Raw genomic sequence first — 20,000 nt, 5'->3', positions numbered from 1 at the left:
GCGAACATTAGTATTCCATTTTATTTCAGCTCTTGTTTCTTGCAATCCAGTTATGTCAGATTTTTGTCAAATAAATCATTTTGAGTAATGCTTGTTTTGCTGTAGACCTGAGAGAGAGAGAGAGAGAGAGAGAGAGAGAGAGAGAGAGAGAGAGAGAGAGAGAGAGAGAGAGAGAGAGAGAATGTGTGTATTTATGTACGAATGTACGAAGCCAGTAGCCGCTTGGGTGCGGTCACTATCAAGCTACCAACAGAGGGGACTTCTTGACTGATAGCAAAGGTAAGCAATGGGATTTACTATCTGTTGGGCAACATACATACACACATACATACATACATATATATATATATATATATATATATATATATATATATATATATATATATATACAATATATAAACACAAAGGAAAGTGAATGACGAAGTGGTGCTAGACCTTTCGACTTACTGTCCTTTACTTTAGTCTGCTAAGTGAAGGACAGGAAGTTGAAAGGCCTAGAACCACTGTCTTTTCACTTTCCTTCGTGGCATTACCTTTATTTATATATTCATCACGTTCCATATTTTCGAGTAATATGAGATTCTGTTATACATATTGAGAGAGAGAGAGAGAGAGAGAGAGAGAGAGAGAGAGAGAGAGAGAGAGAGAGAGAGAGAGAGAGCAATCTAAACATTTAAACTTTTATATATATATATATATATATAATATATATAATATATTTAAATATATATATTTATATATATATATATATATATATATATATATATATATATATATATATATATATATATATCTCACAAGAAGCCACCATAAAAACACTCTGTTTTACTGTTTCATCCTTGACCTAGCATTTGCTTAGCATGGGTCGAAGGTAGGGAAAAGAGGGATTAAGACCCCTCCCTAAAGAAGCTTAGCATCCTTAAGCTACTTTACAACTTTCTCTTTTGGGGCAAAGTAATCTGTGTGGGATTCTTTGCACGCACCCCACTGAGAAGTGGACAATTGTTCGGCACACCTGGATGAGTTGACTCATGGAAGGGGACTACTGCATTGTCCAGGGTCCGCCACCCCGTCCCTCGGCTGATGCCTTAAATAGGGACGGACGAAGGAGGCGCGAGTCAGACACTCGAGGGACATCATGAAGTCGTGGGGCAGATTGCGATAAGACGCGCGCGGGACCACTATGCTGGAGGAGTGATTGATGCCCCATCTTCGTCACAGGAACACACCTCAGTCATATTTTGTCTAGTGAACCACGACCCATTCTTTGCCATTCTTCACTGGAGACTCCTTCCTCTACACGGTAAAGTGCTTGTTAAAGAGTCCCTATCAGTCACGAATTGCCCTTCAAGTGTTTCTTTTAAGGGCCAGTAAATTCCAATTTTCCTTTGCCTCGTGATACCAGTGTTATTCAAATGCCTGTGTTTTAAGTGAATGCCTATCTTTGCTCATTCGAGGCCTTGTGGCACCCTCAGTGCAGCCTCAAATTCCTGAGTATTTTCCTACCTCCATTTACTGGCTTGTATTACCTGAACCTCTCATTTCAGAGACCAATTTGCAGAGGAATATCCTTGGATTGTGCCTTGCGTAAAAACCCCACTAACGGATTCCAAGTTCGAGTTCATCAAGTAGAAATATCCCCTCAGGCCCCCGCAAGCCTGAATGCAACATTCTTTCATCTTCTGATATTCTTTTTTGTAAATCTACGTAATTTTAATTTAACTCTAACGTGTTTACATACACATTCCTTGTGAGCAGAGCCCTAAGCTCATATGAAAATCCCCCTTTTTCTTGTTTTATGATTACCTGGACCCACGAAGTTTAGATAACAAGGCTAAGGTAACGGTAAGTGTTGATACCTGGCTCATAGTAACCATTTCCCCAGGTAAAATGAAGTTTTCATAGTAAAACTAATATTGTAATACTCACCTGAACACCTGAATTCGCCCTTAAACCCACTAGCCCGAACAACTCTCAACTTCCCATCCCACTAGTGAGAATTTTAACAGCCAGCATTACCAACACTGCAGGTAAAATCTTGTCACTTGAGCTACCATAGCAAAAGGTTGACAACAATGACACAGGTGTGCGCCAACACGCCCCATTTTCATCAATTGCTTTATTCAAGGTCAATATTGATGTGGGGAAAGGACGGTAGGAATCATTCAGGTGTTCAGATAAGTATTACAATATTAGTTTTATTAAGAAAACTTCATATTGCAATACACTCCCTGAACACCTGAATTCGCCCGATTAACAACATTTAGAGGAGGAGGGATCAATTTTATTGCACGCCCCTTTGACAACCGCAGAGATGGTAGCTCACCAATCTGCTCTGCATAGGATATCCGTTTAGTCATGCACTCACTATATCAATCAATGCTTTCAGTGAAGAGACATGTAGGAGAGTACTTTGATTGACAGTCAGGTCAGTACTCTCAGTCCGTCGACCTCCCATGTGGCTCTTCAGAACCTCTCATGTATGGAGGAGAATGAGGCAGAGTGCAGAGCCGCTGGCCCTCTGGGAGAACCATCTAAGTTTGCAGCACGGCCCCTTTTTGCAACCGCAGAGATGGCAGCTCACCGATCTGCTCTGCATAGGATGTCTATTTAGTTATACACTCACCTTATCAATCAATACTTTTGGTGACAAGTACTTTCATCATCCATCAGGTCCATACTGTCTCAGTCCGTCGACCTCCCATGTGGTTCTTCAGAACCTCTCGTGTATGGAGGAGTACGATGAACCTCCCATGTGGCTATTCAGAGCCTCTCATGTATGGAGGGAAATGGAGCAGTGTGCCGAGCCATGTAGGTTGCGGATATGGCCTGACAACCGACAAGCGAACAAGTACCTCTGTGCCAACGAAAGAGCCTAGCCTACTAGAGCACCCCACTCTCATAGGAAAACTATCAAAGACTAAGATACTTAATATGTACTAAACTTAGGTTTATGTGATTATACTATCACTTTTGCCTAAGAATTCTAAAGACTAAAAGGAATTCCTCTATCTGGTTAACCTAAGAATCTCCGCACTAAGTGAATACCACCTTAGCTAAATGAACGCACCCTAGGTAATAGACTTCGCCACTACACATGGACTAAGAGAATAACCCTCCAAACCTCCACACTAAGTAAATACCACCTCAGCTAATTGAACACACCCTAGATAGTAGACTTTGCCTCTATACGCGATGAGGCGAATCGAAAGTCTCTTACTTAAAGGAAGTAAACACTGAGACGGACTTCCAAGTAGCTGCCTCCAGAATAGAAGGCACTGAATAATTCCTTAGAAAGGAATATGAAGTGGGCATTTCCAAATACTTTGCAGTCGGGAAAATACAGAGCTGAAGACGACGAAGAAGAACCCTGAGAAGCCTGGGAAATCACCTCCCTCCGAAAGTAACTAATCACATTCTTTGACAGCGGATGGGAAGGATTCCACAGAGAGACAAGAAGTGTACGCGGAAGCGGATGGAGTTTCTCAACCTTTGATAAATAGACTTTAATGCTCCCACCAAACAAAAGACATCGCTGGATCACTGGTAACGAACACTTGCAGATAAAGAACTTTAAACGAACGAGGCAGAGTTTTAACCTCTGGTACTGTCTTCGCCACAAATTCAGGAAGAAAGACAAATACTTATCATTACTCGCATAGGAGCCCAACCTAGAAACTGCCCGAAGCTCGCTCAACCCTCTAGCTGAAGCTAAAGCCAGAAGAAAAAGCAACTTCTTAGTCAGTGTCTTAACATTATAGCTTCAATGGGTTCAAATGCAGGGGAATAGAAGAAAAATATTGAAATACTTCCAACAAGTCCCACAAAGGAGCCCGAGTCGACAAGACAGGACGTTCAATCTTAAAAGAACATAATAAATCATCAATCATCTTACTACTAGAGACTTTAGGAAAGTGGAAACTAATTGTACCACTAAGTGTCGAGCGTTAGTCAGCAATCACCGAATACGAAAGACCCTTGACTTTCCGAAGGAATAAAAGAAAATCTGCTATTTGGCTATGGAAGGTCTAGAGGTGGAATGGCATTCCTTACGACACTAACTTCTATACCTTGTCTAGCTGAACCTGGTAAGGCTTATGGGCTGACTCTCAAGCTGAAAGAAAGCTGTCTAGCCACAGCTTTAGGGAGTCCGGACTGTCTAGCTGCTCTCTCTACAGTCATCGCCCTGCAACTAGGTACAGCACGCAAGGGTTTGGATCATAATGGTGAGAATGAGGTCATCTGAGAAGAACTTTCGCATGGGTAGGGACATCAGAACTTCTGTAAGGAGCTCTAGGAGTTCCGGAAACCATGCTAGTTAGGGCCAGCAGGGAGCTATTAGAGTCATATGATATCTTAACACACTTCCACAATTTCCTTATTACCTGATGAATGAGACAGGATTGAGGAAAAGCATTCACCTGCATGTGGTTCCAATTTGTAACGTCACATCAGTGCCTATCAACACGGGGACCACCACTGGTGAGAAATAAACCGGAAGACAATGGTTTAATCACATCGTGAATAAGTCCACAGTTGCTGGCCACTTCCGGAGAACCTGACATATTACTTTGTCAGCCAAAGTCCACTCTCCCCCCGCAATAACTGACGGGAGCGGCTTAGCAAATCAGCCAGTACGCTGAGACTCCCCGGTATAAATTGGGGAAGAAGAAACACTTTTCATTCTTCGCACCCTCTCAGGACTCCCTGTGCTATAGTATTGAGTTCTGTTGATCCTGTTCTCCCCCGAGTTCTTCAGATACAACAGGGCAGTTACACTGTCGCTAAAAGCCACTACTCTGTCACGCACTAGGAGTGAAAACAACTGAGGACTTCCTTTACAGCCTTGATTCCCGAAGATTTATTGACTCCTCTCGTTCCCGAACCTCCCCAGGGGCCCAAGGCCTGGGTTTCCTCCAAGGCTGTTCCCCAACCTTGATCTGAGCATCTGTGTACAGATGAACGTTGGGAAGTGGGGAGTCGATAGACCTTCCCGGTGTCAGATGCACTTCTTCTGACCACCACAGATGATCCAGCAGGCAAGAATCACTCCCAACTATAACTGCGTTCTCGTTGCAGAAGTCCCAGCAATTCCTGACATATACCTGAAGAGAGCGCATCCAGAGACAAGACCCTGGAATTAAAAGAGAGAGACATTCTCCCTAAGAGGCTTCTCCAAGCTGGTACCGGCCATTCCCTGTTGAACAGGAATCCTTCTACCTGCTGAAGGACCGACTGGATCCTCTCCAGGGTGGAGAAAACCCTCAAAGGAAGAGAGAGAATCCTCACACCTGAATAGGTTAAAGATTCAATAAGAATTCCCTCACTCTTACTATCTCCTCTAGAGAGGAGGCAAGGATCAACCAATCATCTAGAACCTCAACACTCTGTACCCTCGATGATGCATAATTGCCGACACCAGAGACATGAGTTAAAAGCAACAACGTTCGTCGTGCTGGCTACGTCATCTTCCTTGAACAAAGAATTAGCTAAGCTAAGGTGTTCTAAGCAATCCCTCTTATGAACGTCCGGATACTGGGGGGGAAGATGACCAAGATAGAAATTTCGACTTTTCTGCTCCAAACGTCATAGACGAAGCCAAAGCATTTGCCTGGTGAGCCAGGCGAAGGGACATAGCTGTCCCTCTTTTAGAACCCCATTACAGTAAACGTGACAGCATCCAAGAGCCTCAGTCTGATTGCACAACACATCCTCCAAAGCACCTGCTTCCCTAAGCGAAGTACCTATGAGCCAAGACCACGCCAGAGACCTAGACAGGAATGCGTCAACCGATTTGTTGAATGGCAATCTGATACTTGCCGAAGGGTTATTTCGAACTGCATAAATCATCTTCCGCGGAGAGAGAAGAGAAGAGTCCTGTCTATTAGAAGCCACTACCAACACTAAATGACCACCCGCCTCCTCCAAAGCCTGTCTAGCCAGATCGAACCAAACCAGCCAACAAAAAAAAGAAGCAGGAGCTGGCTTAGTGGCATAAAAGGCTTAAAAAAAATGACTGAATTGATGAAATTGGGAGGTCCAGAGCTCTTGAATGGGGGTACAAAGAAATAACATACTCAAGCATGAGTCTGTAATCATTACTGCTGGCAAGAGGGCATTCTAAGTCCGCCGGAATATCCTGCACCTCCGGATAAGAATCCTGTTCCGCAATGTCCGAACAGTCTAAGACCTATGAAGGAGGAGGAACTGAATGAAGCCCGGACAACGATGAAGAGTCCGTAAGTGGAACACCCTAACCAGAATGCTGAGCACCCACACCTAGTCAGGTACCCGGAGCTGAATCCGCATGGTTGAACCCGCTGGGAAGAAGACAAGGCTGAACCGAGAAAACCAAAGCTGATTCCCCATTATTACCAAGGGGAAGACGAGTGAGAGTAGCCAAACCCACATTACTAAACCATGGGGGAGGATGCACAAACGAAACCACCTGTGCAGGGATGGAAGAAGATGAAGACGAAGGAGGGAGAATGAAAGAGGTAGAAGCTACCCTCATAGTTACTGCCGCGGAAAATGCAAGTGATGAAAGCTGCGGACCACTTGAAGGTACCACAAGCCCTGCCAAAACCGTGAAGCGCAAACCTGAACTGGAAGAGACAGCCAAACCCTGTGAAATACCTGATACTACCAGAACAGCTGCTTGAAGTGGAAGCAAGGGGTTGTGCATACCCGAAGGGATGGAACATGAAACGCCTGCGGCCAAATTCTGCCGAAACTGCGTTTTCACCAGTCCGGAAGCTCCTCCTACCGGAGAAGACTGTATTAAGAAAGGAAAGGCGGGAGAGTGGAATAGCAGACGCATAAAAAAAAGGTTACCTGAGAAGACGAAAGCCAAAAGTCGAAGAAGGAGGGAAAACGGAAGATGCGGTAGCTGCAGGAAAGAGCGGAGCAGAAGAAGAAGAGACCAAAGAGGAGACTGAAAAAGGAGCCTACAGAGAATGTGGGAGCAGGAGATGAAGCGACAGGTAACCCAGAACAAAACTTAGAATGAAGGGACAGAAGGTACACCAAATTCCCCCCCCACCTCGATAATCCTGAAACATATCCGACATGAATTCTGGACACTAGTGTCACATACTCTCTAATGTTAGAGAAACCATTAAAAAAAAAATAACCTCTCACCACAGGTCTGTACCCGTTTGGAAGACCCAGCAAATCCGCCTTATACTCCGCCACATCCAATTGCAGGTCCCACAAACTACTTTCAGAAGCCAAAAGTACACACCAAAATCTGCCTTTACTATATGGAGAAGTAGAAAAACAAAGAGAAGGGGGAAACTACAGTAGAAGATTCAGAAACGGGCGGAAGTGAATTAGGAGTTAAAGCAAAAGGATTCTGCACCACCAGAACTATAACATTGACTTAAGACTTTGAGCCAGACTGAGAAGAAGCGATGAAGGGGAAACTTTTGCCAAAACACCAAAAAAACACTCAAACCCGAAACCGGAACCCGTCCAGGAGAGCAACTCTGCACCTTTACTACCTTTTCCTCACTACCTAACCCAGACCTATCCTCCTTTATCACCCTTAGATCCTGATCCTGACTAACATTATCAACATTAAATTTATCAGTACTACAAGGGGTTGGGGGATCCTTCACTGCCTGCTTGGCCGGGGCCAGAGAACTTACCCACTTGGAGGTTTTGCAGTTCTCCATACCCTCAGCACCTGTTAGGGCTGGTTCTGGAACAGGCAGGAGAGCTGAAAAGGAAGAAGGATTAGACATCCTAACACTACTACTATCCTTATCTGAGAAATGTTGAAAAGACTAGATATTAAATTTTCCATAATATTTGCAATCCTATCCTCTATCTGTTTGACTACCTCTGAACTTGCTAAATCCATCAACTGATCTGTAGCAGAAGAGATACTTGAGGCAACAAAGAATCTGACCGACGTTTGCCACCCTTACTAGCCAAAGACTTGCGATGACGAATGTAATCCTCAATCTCTTGTGCCTTCCAATCAGAACATTCATCGCAATGAGTCTGCACATCACACTTAACCTTCCTGCATACCTGACAGAATGTCTATCATGTCTCAAGGTACTCATCTGTCTCTTGCAGCAAGAAGAAGCAATGAGCACCAGCGTCCACCGTCGTAGGGGCAGTTGAGGTTGACATCGAAGCTGATCGCGCAGTAATAGAAGGTGAAAAAGTCCATGATGAACAATCGAGACCAGGAACCATCGAGTCCAAATCCAAAAGACTTTCCACATCAAAGATATCCAGAAAATCCAGGAGAAAAACTGTCAAATACAATCCAGGCCTTCACCAGAGGTCCAAAATACAAAGAGAACTCAGGCAATAGGATTAAAACCTCACATAGTGGAAGGAAACAACCTTCCAGCAGCGCAAACAAAAAGCAATTGACGAAAATGGGGCGTGCCGGCACACACCTGTGTCAGCATTGCCAACAGTTTGTTATGGTACCTGTGTCAGTGTTGCCAACAGTTTGTTATGGTACCTGTGTCAGCATTGCCAACAGTTTGTTATGGTAGCTCAAGTGACAAGATTTTACCTGCAGCGTTGGTAACGCTGGCTGTTAAAATTCCCACTAGTGGGATGGGAAATTGAGAGTTGTTCGGGTTAGTGGGATTAAAGGCGAATTCAGGTGTTCAGGGAGTGTATTGCAAAATCATAAAAATATATCTAGATATATATATATAAAATATAAGGGAGCCCATAAAAACGCCAAAATGTGGATAATAAAGGCTATTTTTCAGAGACCGAACTGTCTCTCTCCTCAGGCAAATAGTGAATGAGAAAAAGTTACAGAAAAGCAGTACAGGCAGTCCCTGGTTTACGACGGGGGTTCCATTCTTACGGCGCGTCGTAAGCCGAAAATCGTCGTAAACCGAAAAATCGTCGAAAATCGTCAAAAATCCTAAGAAAACCTGACTTTTAATGCTCTGGGTGTATTGAAAACGATGTAAACTGCATTTTTCTTGAGTTTTTCATAAAAAACCCTCCAAATTTTTATTATTCTGCCGTTCTGGAGCCATATTTCTTCTGTTGGATCGGCGTCGACGCGTTGTAACCCTGGAACATGCGTCGTAAACCGGGAAATAATTTCTGATGAATATATCTAAAAAGCGTCGTAACCTCGGAACGTCTTAAGCCGGACCCGTCATAAACCGGGGACTGCCTGTATTTGTACCAGATCCAAAGGTCTGCCGTTAAGTCACTCCTGTTGACAATTTCTCTTTAATCTTCTTGATCGCTGGTTGGAGGAAGATTTTATCTATAATATCTGAATCCCACGCACCTCTTGAAAGATTCATGATTTCTTCGTTTAATCAAAGCTGATTCCAACATCTGGCTTTTGAACCGACAATTGCTGCTATAAATTATACGAGACATATTCCAATTTATTCTGTGGTTATGGTTATTTGTGTGGTTAAAAATAGCTGGGCTCTGCTGTCCGTACCTAACTGAACGTTTATGCTGTATTAATCTTTTGGGGAGTGATTTGCATGTGAAACAGATATAAGATTGGTCACAGTCGAGGCAAGGGATTTCGTAAACTCCTACAGTTTTTGTGGGAAAAATTAGCCCCCTATTCAGATCATTTCCCACTAGCCCTTGATAAAATAATGTAGTTAGTTGAATTATGTGTATCAAATAACATCTTTTCATTCGGGGAGTCATTCTATAAACAAAAATTCGGGTGCAGCATGGGCAGCCCTTTAAGTCCTGTTTTAGCCAATCTATACATGGAATATTTTAAAACTGTAATAATAAACGCAATAAAACCTAAAGACATGCTATAGATGAGATATGTAGATGATATTTTAACACTTAGGGATAATTGTAAGAGACCCATCGCACTGATGGCGGTCTCTTTCGAGCACACGTGTGTGTTCGTCATCTATCGAAGGGGACAGAGAGAAAAACAAGATCATCCCGATTTCTCTCTCTCTAGGAACGCAACTTCTACCATACAATATTTCCGTCTGTTTCTCCCTAACCATTGTTGTCTCGATTTATGTACAATCACCACTACGTGCATTGCCATGCAAGCATTCTAATCATGTACTCACTATGTTCCACCGAATCTTCTGTATCAAACTGTATGTATGTTTTTGTTTGTGAAGACGCCAAATGTCTCGCCATTTCACATATATTATGCTACCGCATTGTATTAATTAATCTGTCTCGAATCTCATGCAATCGGCCATATGTGGAATTTCCTGGCCTTTCCACTGATATATGTTTTATTACTGTGCGTTTATTATGTCTCTCACAATCGCCATCTGTTTATCTGCCGACAAACACGAATATCCGAAACATTACCTCTGTTTTGCCCTGTCTGTGTGTAGATGCTACTTTGCGGCTCGCACCAGCCAATAACTTCAAAGATTCTGTACATTTATTCAGTACGGAACCACCAATAAACCAGTCAACACCCAGCCAGTATGTCACTCAATTCTTCGTTTTTTAACATGCTTTTTTCCGATGTTTATATGGGGTAAGCATGATGCCTTCTTTTGAAGGACTTTGATTTGGCGGTGGGGTAGGCCATAGCCTCGATCGGTTGCCCTGCCTGACATCGCTTAGACCCTGGTAACGAATATGTTGGCATGTATTGTACCAATCCCGTCCTTATACTGGTGACCCCGAAGTGACCCAAAGGAGCCAATGGATGGCAGACAGCTGACCCAAGATGACGACCCACGTGCCAACAGACCCTTCGCCGCCTCCCAAATTCCCGCCGTTCCCGAGCTCTCAGTAGATGTCCGACCCTCCAAGATGACCCACCCCACAACAGGAACCCTGAACGCCTCCTCCAGGCAGCCTGCAGCCGCCCCCGAACTCATACCGGACGACCTGACCGACAAAGGACCAGCCGACGTCATCCTTCAACCCGCTACAGTCCTCGAAGAGTTCCTGCCGGCCCTCAAAGGTAGTGTCTACCGGACGACCTGACCAACAAAGGACCAGCCAACGTCATCTGCGTCATCCTTCAACCCGCTACCGATCCTCGAGTTCCTGCTGGCTGATGAAACATATCAGCCTCCTAATGGAAAGCCCAGGAAATTCGCGCCCATTCCAATTGTCAGCAAGACGATTTTTCAAGATCGACGATTTGCTTGGGGGGGGGGAAATTGTAAGAGACCCATCACACCGATGGCGGACGTTTCTCTTTCGAGCACAACAGAAACGTGATCCATCGGAGGGGACAGAGAGAATAACAAGAGCATCCCGTTTTCTCTCTTCAAGGAACATAATTACCATACAATATTTCCGTCTGTTTCAATGCTAACCATTGTTGTCTCGATTTACGTACAATCCCCAGGAAAGTACATTGCCATGCAGTTTTTTAATCATGTACATAATGTTCCACGAATCTTCTGTATCAAACTGTATGTATGTTTCTGTTTGTGAAGACGCTCAAACGTCTCGCCATTTCATATATATTATGCTACTGCATCCATTTCACATATATTATGCTACTGCAATGTATTTGTAAGGACTAAACATTGAGTGACATACTGGCTGGGTGTTAACTGGTTTATTGGTAGTTACTTACTGAGATTAATGTACAGAATCTTCGAAGATGTTATTGTGATCTTCCATAATGAAATCAAGAGTTAGCGTCTGACAAGGTAAAAACAGAGGCACAGACTCAGGCATCTGTGTTTGTCGGCAGACAAACAGATGGTGATATTGAGAGACATGATTAACATACAGTGATGAAACACATATCAATGGAAAGGCCAGGAAATTCTCATTGGCCAATTGCATGAGATTCAAGGCATATCAGTGAATACAATGCAGTAGCATAATATATGTGAAATGGCGAGACGTTTGTCGTCTTCACAAACAGAAACATACATACAGTTTGATACAGAAGATCTCGTTGAACATTATGAGTACATGATTAGAATGCTTGCATGGCAATGCAAGTAGTGGTGATTGTACATACATCAAGACAACAATGGTTAGGGAGAAACAGACGGAAATATTGTATGGTTGAAACAAACGTTCCTTTAGAGAAAGAAAACGAGATTATCTTGTTGTCTTGTCCAATCCGATGGACGACAAACACGTTCATAACGTTTGGAGTAAAGACGGCGTCAGGCTCTTATGAAAATACTCTCCCCAAGATATGGGTAATGTCTTTTAATTGGCCCGGCTGAGAGACGACTGCTCAGGCAGAGGGTGCGATTGCGGTTGTGTTTGGAAGAGTTTTTAAGTATCTGCAACGTTTTTGTTTTTACAATTTCCCCATAAGCGAGGCACCGATTTGAAATTGTCTTGCCGACAATTGTAGTTGGCTCGAAGGGCTTGGGCTGTGGGGCGGTAGAAAAAGGCTGAAGGGCGGTGCCGGCTGGCAGGATCTCGAGGAGGACAGGAGCGGGTTGAAGGGGTGATGTCAGATGACCCTTCGGTGGCCAACAATGGAGAGGACTGAAAGATGACGGCGGCTGATGTATGGTGGCCAGCTCGAGAGGGGCGGCAGAAGGCTGAAGGATGACGTTGGCTGGTCCTTCGTTGGTTAGCTCGTCCAGTACGAGTGCGGGGGCGGCTTCAGGTTTCCTGGAGGAGGCATCCAGGCTCTTACAGGTGGGTCATCTCGGATAGTCGGACTTCTACTGAGAACTCATGGAATGGCGGGGAAGCAGCAAGGCGGCTGAAAGTCTGTCCATTGGTATCATCTTGGGTCACTGCCAGGTCCTTCGGTCACTCCGGGTCACCTGTGTAAGGACTGGGTATTGAGTGACATACTGGCTGGGTGTTAACTGGTTTATTGGTAGTTCCTTACTGAGATTAATGTACAGAATCTTCGAAGATGTTATTGACGCGTGCGAGCAGTAAGGTAGTGTCTACACACAGACAGGTAAAAACAGAGGTACAGACTTGGGCATCTGCTTTTGTCAGCAGACAAACAGATGGCGATATTGAGAGACATGATTAACATACAGTGATGAAACATATATCAATGGAAAGGCCAGGAAATTCTACATATGGCCAATTGCATGAGATTCAAGACAGATTAGTGAATACAATGCAGTAGCATAATATATGTGAAATGGCGAGACGTTTGTCGTCTTCACAAACAGAAACATACATACAGTTTGATACAGAAGATTCGTTGGAACATTATGAGTACATGATTAGAATGCTTGCATGGCAATGCAAGTAGTGGTGATTGTACACTCGGCAAGGAAAGTGAGGATACAGTTTTTTTAAATCTTCGGACATATGTTGCTCAATAATGTGACATCTGGCAACTTTAGAAAGGGGAGGAGCTTCCGTCTTATTGTGTTTGTTTTTTGCTTGACCTCTTATAACTTTCAATCATAGTCTACGATAATGAAATCATTGATACTTAAATGCAGTAGTAAGTTTCACAGTATTCGTTCAAGTTGTAATTTGCAACGACAGTTCTGAGCAAAATAAACATTTTTCGACGTAACTTACCAAGCAACCTTACACAAATGAATTTATTACACCACATTGAACGGAATGCTTGCATAATCGGAAACGTGATCTTCCATAATGAAATCAAGAGTTAAATTTGAGCAATGTCCAAACTAAAAAGGAACGAATGCATTGTTATGATGAGAGAGAGAGAGAGAGAGAGAGAGAGAGAGAGAGAGAGAGTGTTACTGTTGTGTAAGCCTAGGCCTATCGGTAGAGCTACTCATTTCATTGTTTTTTTCTTTTAGAGATTGAGCTACACTATATTGGTATAGTATGTTTTAGTAATGGAGAGAGAGAGAGAAGAGAGAGAGAGAGAGAGAGAGAGAGAGAGAGAGAGAGAGAGAGAGAGAGAGAGCAGAGAAACTATGGCAACGTCAAGAAACATCCAGTTACTTGTGTTTTTCCCGAAGCTCCTGCCTGCCCTTCACATCATAGAGAACGCCCTTGCGGATTTAAATAGATTTGGTCAACCTACCCTAGGTGTCACAACATTTACTGCCATTAATTCCAGCTGACTTTTAACACCGTGGAATACAAACATGAATGTGTAAAAATTAAAGAAATTATCATTACCTCGTACGATGATGCAATAATAAGCCTGTTCATAACGGAAAACGAGTAAATATTGCCGTTCTGATGAATAGTACTACACCGAGATATCCACATACTATCTTTTAGATCTCTATGAACGAAGTCATCTGAGAAATTCTGATTACTTAGGGTACATGCATGGTGTTTTTAAGTATCTGAACGTTTTTGTTTTGCAGATTTAACATATATGATATAATTTGCATTGTATTTTCATATTCTAGAGTAAATTTACAGAGATTATGTGTTTTCTGTAAGAAAAAAATTGAAATTCGATGAACGAAATCTAATGAAAACTGTATCTTCACTTTTCTTGCCGAGTGTACATACATCAAGACAACAATGGTTAGGGAGAAACAGACGGAAATATTGTATGGTTGAAATCGCGTTCCTTTAGAGAAAGAAAACGAGATGCTCTTGTTGTCTTGTCCACTCCGATGGACGACGAACACACGCACACACACGTGTTTGGAAGAGAAAGCGTCAGGCTCTTACATATTCATTAATCTGTCTCGAATCTCATGCAATCGGCCATATGTGGAATTTCCTGGCCTTTCCATTGATATATGTTTTATCACTGTACATTTATTATGTCTCTCAAATCGCCATCTGTTTGTCTAAAAATAAATAAACAAACACAGATAAAAAAATAAACATTACCTCTGTTTTGCCCTGTCTGTGTGTAGATGCTAATTTGCGGCTCGCACCAGCCAATAACAACTTCGAAGATCCTGTACATTCATTCAAAGGAACCACCAATAAGCCAGTCAACACCCAGCCAGTATGTCACTCAATCCCATCCTTCCATAGTAAATGGAGCAATTTCAATGAATTTCTTCCAAAACTAAATGCATTACTGCCTAGCATCAAATTTAAAGTTGAATGGGAAACAGACGACAAAATTCCTTTTCTTGACCTTTTAATCATTAGAGACACGACAGAATACAAATTTACTATATACAGAAAACCAACTTTCTCTCTGTCATACATCCATTTTTATAGCAATCATGACATCACTACCAAGATTGGCATAGGCAGCAATTTATTCTTAAGAGACTTACGGATTTGCTCCCCGGATCTCCTGGAAAAGGAAACCCAACTAATCCATAAGCAGCCGTCATCTTTAAAGTACCCTGATCATTTAATTGAGAAATCGAACCACAAAGCAAACACTATTTTCTACCATTCCCCCATGACAAGACCAGAGAGACCCACAACAATAAAATAAAAAATCCCACACCTGGACAGGATTAAGACGTTAACACAGACACTTGGAAACTCTAACCCTTTTGCTTTTATCTACCCAAATACCTTAGCCAAATCCCTGATTAACATCCAACAAAAACCAGTCCCCAAAGACACAGAGTTTACGAAATCCCTTGCCTCAACTGTGACCAATCTTATATCGATTTCACAGGCAAATCACTCCTCCAAAGATTAATACAGCATAAACATTCACCTAGGTATGGATGACAGAGCTCAGCTATTTTTAACCGCATAAATAACCATAACCACAATATAAACTGGAATATGTCTCGTATAATTTATAGCACGAATTGTCGGTTCAAAAACCAGGTGGTGGAATCAGCTTTGATTAAACAAAGAAACACAATAAATCCTTCAAGAGGTGTGTGGGATTCACATATTATAGATAAAATCTTCCTCCATCCAGCAATCAAGAAGATTAAAGAGAAATTATCAACTGGAGTGACTCAACAGCAGACCTATGGCTCTTCCGGTAAAAATACTGCTTTTCTGTAACTTTTTCTCATTTGCTATTTGCCTGAGGAGAGAGACAGTTCGGTCTCTGAAATATAGCCTTTATTTTCCACATTTTGGCATTTGTATGGGTTCCCTTATATTTGATGGAATTCTGTTTTAACAAAATATTTCACAGTCATATATATATATCATTCTCTGTGCACTGTATTGCAAAAAAAAACTATAACGCACCAATAGGTATATTGTAACTGTAGAGCAAACTTAAATAATTCGTCAGGTCTACTAATGAACACATTAAAATCAAAATCAACCCCCTCTAATAAAATATTAATAGATCACACACCAAAGTGCCTTCACAGAACTACTATGTGCTTTATTGTAAAACACAGCGAGACAAACAAAAGTTGAAAATATAAAGAAAACTGTCATGTAGAAAAATACCTGCTGAAGGTAGGTGGAAGGGCTGACCCTACCTTACCTTACCAAACGCACCAAGACACAAAGTGAAATAGAGACACTCATCTCAACTTAACCTTGCATATCTGGTCCTAACTAGGAAGGTGGGTACCCTGTGTCTTCCCCTAACCACTAGGCACAACATATTGCTTACCCTGGGGTAGTGGGTACACACTAAAAGGAGCACATTTCCTCATCTCATTCCTAATCCCAGTGACTAATTCTTTCAGCCAAGGTTTGTTTTATTGAGAGGTACTTATCTTCTGTAATATAAAATATATCTTAAGCTTTCCCTCAACACTTCTGGCACACAAACCAGCCATTATGAAACTGAGAGAAATCCCAGGAAAGCTGGGAGAAGTCAGAAAACATCTGGGTACCTTAGTATAAAAATTTATGAAGTTTCAATTGGTTTAAAAAAGTTGAAAATTATTTCATAACAGAAAAATAAAAAAAAATAAGAACTCCCTTAAGCACTTGTGAACAGAACATGCGGTACATGTACCTACCACCTCTCAGTGTCCAAGAACTTGGAGTGACTTATAAAATGATGCAACCCTTACAATCTTGGTTGGTAAACATCTAATTTATTATAAGTACATTCCCCATTGAAAAACCAATAAAATGGCCCTCATTCAACAACTTCTACTCTCAACCCTGGGGTTGACTAGGATTTAAAGTGGCAGCCAGGCAGGACCCATTGCAATAAATTAGGTGAGCTTAGGAATTAAGGTTAGGTTGCATCCTTGTAATTGGCTTGGAGACAGCTTTGTTCATCATGCGCTTCGTGATCAGCACCAGTTATAGACATAAACTATTTATTTTTCCGACTGTTTATCTTGTGGTTTATGAATTTTAAACTATTCCTGCCTCCGCTTTGGTTTTTCCCACCCCAAAAACAGAGATTCCATCTAAGGTTCTTGAATAACTGCAATATTTGGAGGGCTGGAGTAACTAAAAAGCAAGTGGTATGTTTGAACAAACAGTAATTATACATAACGGCTCTGCATGGAAATGTCAAGGTTGAGAACTTTCTTGCTTAACAGTAATGCAACAAATGTACATACTAAAGCAGAAGTGTGATCATTACCTTTTTGTATAATGGAAAATTAGACCTTCTTGTGTTATTTTGTCAAAAATAACACTTCTACTCATTCAGGATATATGCAGGCACTATAAACGACCAACCAACTTAAGTTCAGAGATAAGTGCATTTAAATAAGTTTAGGTTCTGAATTAAATAACAATTACTTAAGAGGTGACTTATTTCAAGTGTGTAATTGGGTTTTCTGACATATTCTTATATGATCTCGTCAGATTTGACTAGCATTTTTGTGGGAGATGGTTCACCTATTACAACACCTCCTCTATAAGTCACTTGGCAACAGAGAAACTATAAGCTAATTTTAGGGTAAGGGTAGGTTAAGAGGCCCTCAAAAAGGTCAACAAATAATTAAGGTATAAAAGCAAGCTCATGTTGTTTATAATTTATCTTGACCTTGGTCAGGTTAGGGGGTCTCGAGGGAGGCCCTCTCAGTCACGTAATGACCATAATGAATCGGTATCCTATGTTAGGGTAGGGTACATTAGTTTAGGTTAGGCTGGATGCATCCATGTACCTGTATTCTGTCAGCCAAAGTTAGGTTTGGTTAAACGTTAAATTCGAGAATGTTAGGGTGTGGTGCATCCTTCCAACTGTCTTTGGTATATTTTCATGCTTTTGGGCGATATTTTGCGAACTGCATTTTTTTTTTATTCTTCCTCAACCAAAAACCCAGTTTGGTAAATTTTTGCAACAGTTCCAACTCCATTTTTCTAAAGTAATTATGTATTTTCATGTGTGTTTTAATGTGTTCTGAATGGTTATGATAGTAATACATTGGGGAAATGAGTTGTTTTTTGAGTTACTAGCCTATACACCCCTACTACATCCAACAAGGTTGGGGACCCTTTGGGAATGGGAGGGTTTTGGGTGGGGTAAATCACCATCGACACAAAACAGCATTTGAATTAATGAACAAAATGAGGTAAATCATAGCATACCTAGCAAGCCATAGTCAGGCAACGTAGGTTAGTGTAATGTAGCCTAACATCCCTTAACCGCAAGGGGGTGGCGGAACAGCGCTTCGCACCATATCCGCATTTATAAAGATTCTTGGCAGGCTCCTATATACTGGCAAGAGGTAATGTTGCGCTGCGCGCACTAGCCACAGGGGTTACAGAAGGTAAATCATGTTACAATATTTTAAAAACAATTATAAATTTACCTTAATTGGATGGACACAAACATTTTGATGGTTTATATCCAGAACAAGATGGTTGTGGCTCATCTACAGTGTCGTCGTCGTCCTCATCAGAAAATAATTCCCTAGGTGGTGATGGTGGCTTAGTGTCACTTAAAGGTGGATATAATTTAGCAGCTTCAAGTAAAAATTGGTGTAAAACTGAACTGTACTGCTGCAGGTAACACTCTATGTCTTTAAAGATCAATGCATCATGTTTCACTTTCAAAGAAACGGTGAATTAAGCGAAAATAATCAAAGATACAAGACGAACACAGACTGGACATAACCTCACTCTATGACAGACTTGAACCAAATGACATGGGAAAATGTCTGACACCTGTAAGATTTTCACTAGGTCACGTGACTCCCAGACAGCATGTAACTACCCACAATGCAATTTTAAGAGGGGAAAAATTCGCATCAGAACCACAATGCAGTTCTAAACAAAAACAAACTCGCATCAGAGCACAAACTGTCCATGTTAAAGTAAACAAAACACTTTGAAATTTTTCGAGGATCGGGATTATATAAACATTCACATCTCGGATATGGTGAATTTCCCCAAAAAGTGTTCAGAGACAAAGTTTAATTATTTTTTATGCAAAATGCATCTATAATACTATAATTATTGTAGAATGAGTTGGAACTATTGTAAAATAATACCACCAGTTTTCCACTGGTCATGCATAGTTGTAGAATAAAAGGTTAGGCCTATACTGAACTTAAGAGCCTTATTTCAATGGTTTTCTGGGATTTCGTCATATTTTCTGACACACTAATATATAAATCAATGTTTAAATAATGGGTTTTAGATTTAAATACATATCTCTTTGTGCGGACTTGTCCTGTAGAATTACTACATCTACACTAGGTCTAGCCCTAACAGTCTGAAGTGAACAGTAGTCTAGGAAAATATAGCATATGGTCCACGTATTTCCCAATAAATTGACGTATCGTGGTATTACACTTATGAAAACTTACTTTTCATCTTAGGAAGCAGCTGCTGTACTTCACAAGAGAGTTTGAACTTAGAGAGCATAAGAGAAGTCAGTCACTGACACTGATCACGATGGAGTATAATAGTCACAACCATCTTCCGTGGTACGGTACTTCGGTGGTTCTGCCGTCATTGGTTCGTGACATTCTGGCGGGCATTAAAATGTTATTTGAAATTTGCTATCTAAACATAGAGGAAGTAAAAAAAGGAATTCGATAAATATGGCTCATGAAGAATAATGTCCAAATGGATGGATTACTGAATAATATATATTATAAATGTATGTTTGTATTAAAATGAACTCATCTGAAATCTGTTCCTAAATAAAATCTTGGAGAAATAAAGCAAATTAAACAATTGTGTGACCCAAATCTTTATATTAATAGACTGTTAAATAACGGATAATCAAATTTTCTCTTTTTTAAGTAACGAAAAATGTAATCCACGTATAACAGAAACTTGGATCAGCTCTTCAGCCAGAAGCGTCAGCCTTTTAAATGTTA

The 20,000-nt window shown here is 41.5% G+C and overlaps 1 long non-coding RNA gene across 4 annotated transcripts in view; it reads right to left on the bottom strand.

The window, feature by feature from the left end:
* LOC136854753 (uncharacterized) overlaps positions 1 to 20,000 on the bottom strand; it is an 89,756-nt gene that overhangs the window by 52,614 nt on the left and 17,142 nt on the right. For 2 of the 4 annotated variants that reach the window (XR_010857791.1, XR_010857789.1), the window contains exon 1: positions 19,482 to 19,631. The exons of the other annotated variants lie outside the window; for them this stretch is intronic. This is a non-coding gene — a long non-coding RNA (uncharacterized lncRNA). Of the gene's footprint in view, positions 1 to 19,481; positions 19,632 to 20,000 lie in introns of those variants that run through there. 4 annotated transcript variants of the gene reach the window in all.

Source organism: Macrobrachium rosenbergii, chromosome 3, assembly GCF_040412425.1.
Source record: "Macrobrachium rosenbergii isolate ZJJX-2024 chromosome 3, ASM4041242v1, whole genome shotgun sequence".
Taxonomy (NCBI): domain Eukaryota; kingdom Metazoa; phylum Arthropoda; class Malacostraca; order Decapoda; family Palaemonidae; genus Macrobrachium; species Macrobrachium rosenbergii.
The sequence above is the reverse complement of the archived record's forward strand: the minus strand, read 5'-3'. Positions and strand labels throughout refer to the sequence as shown.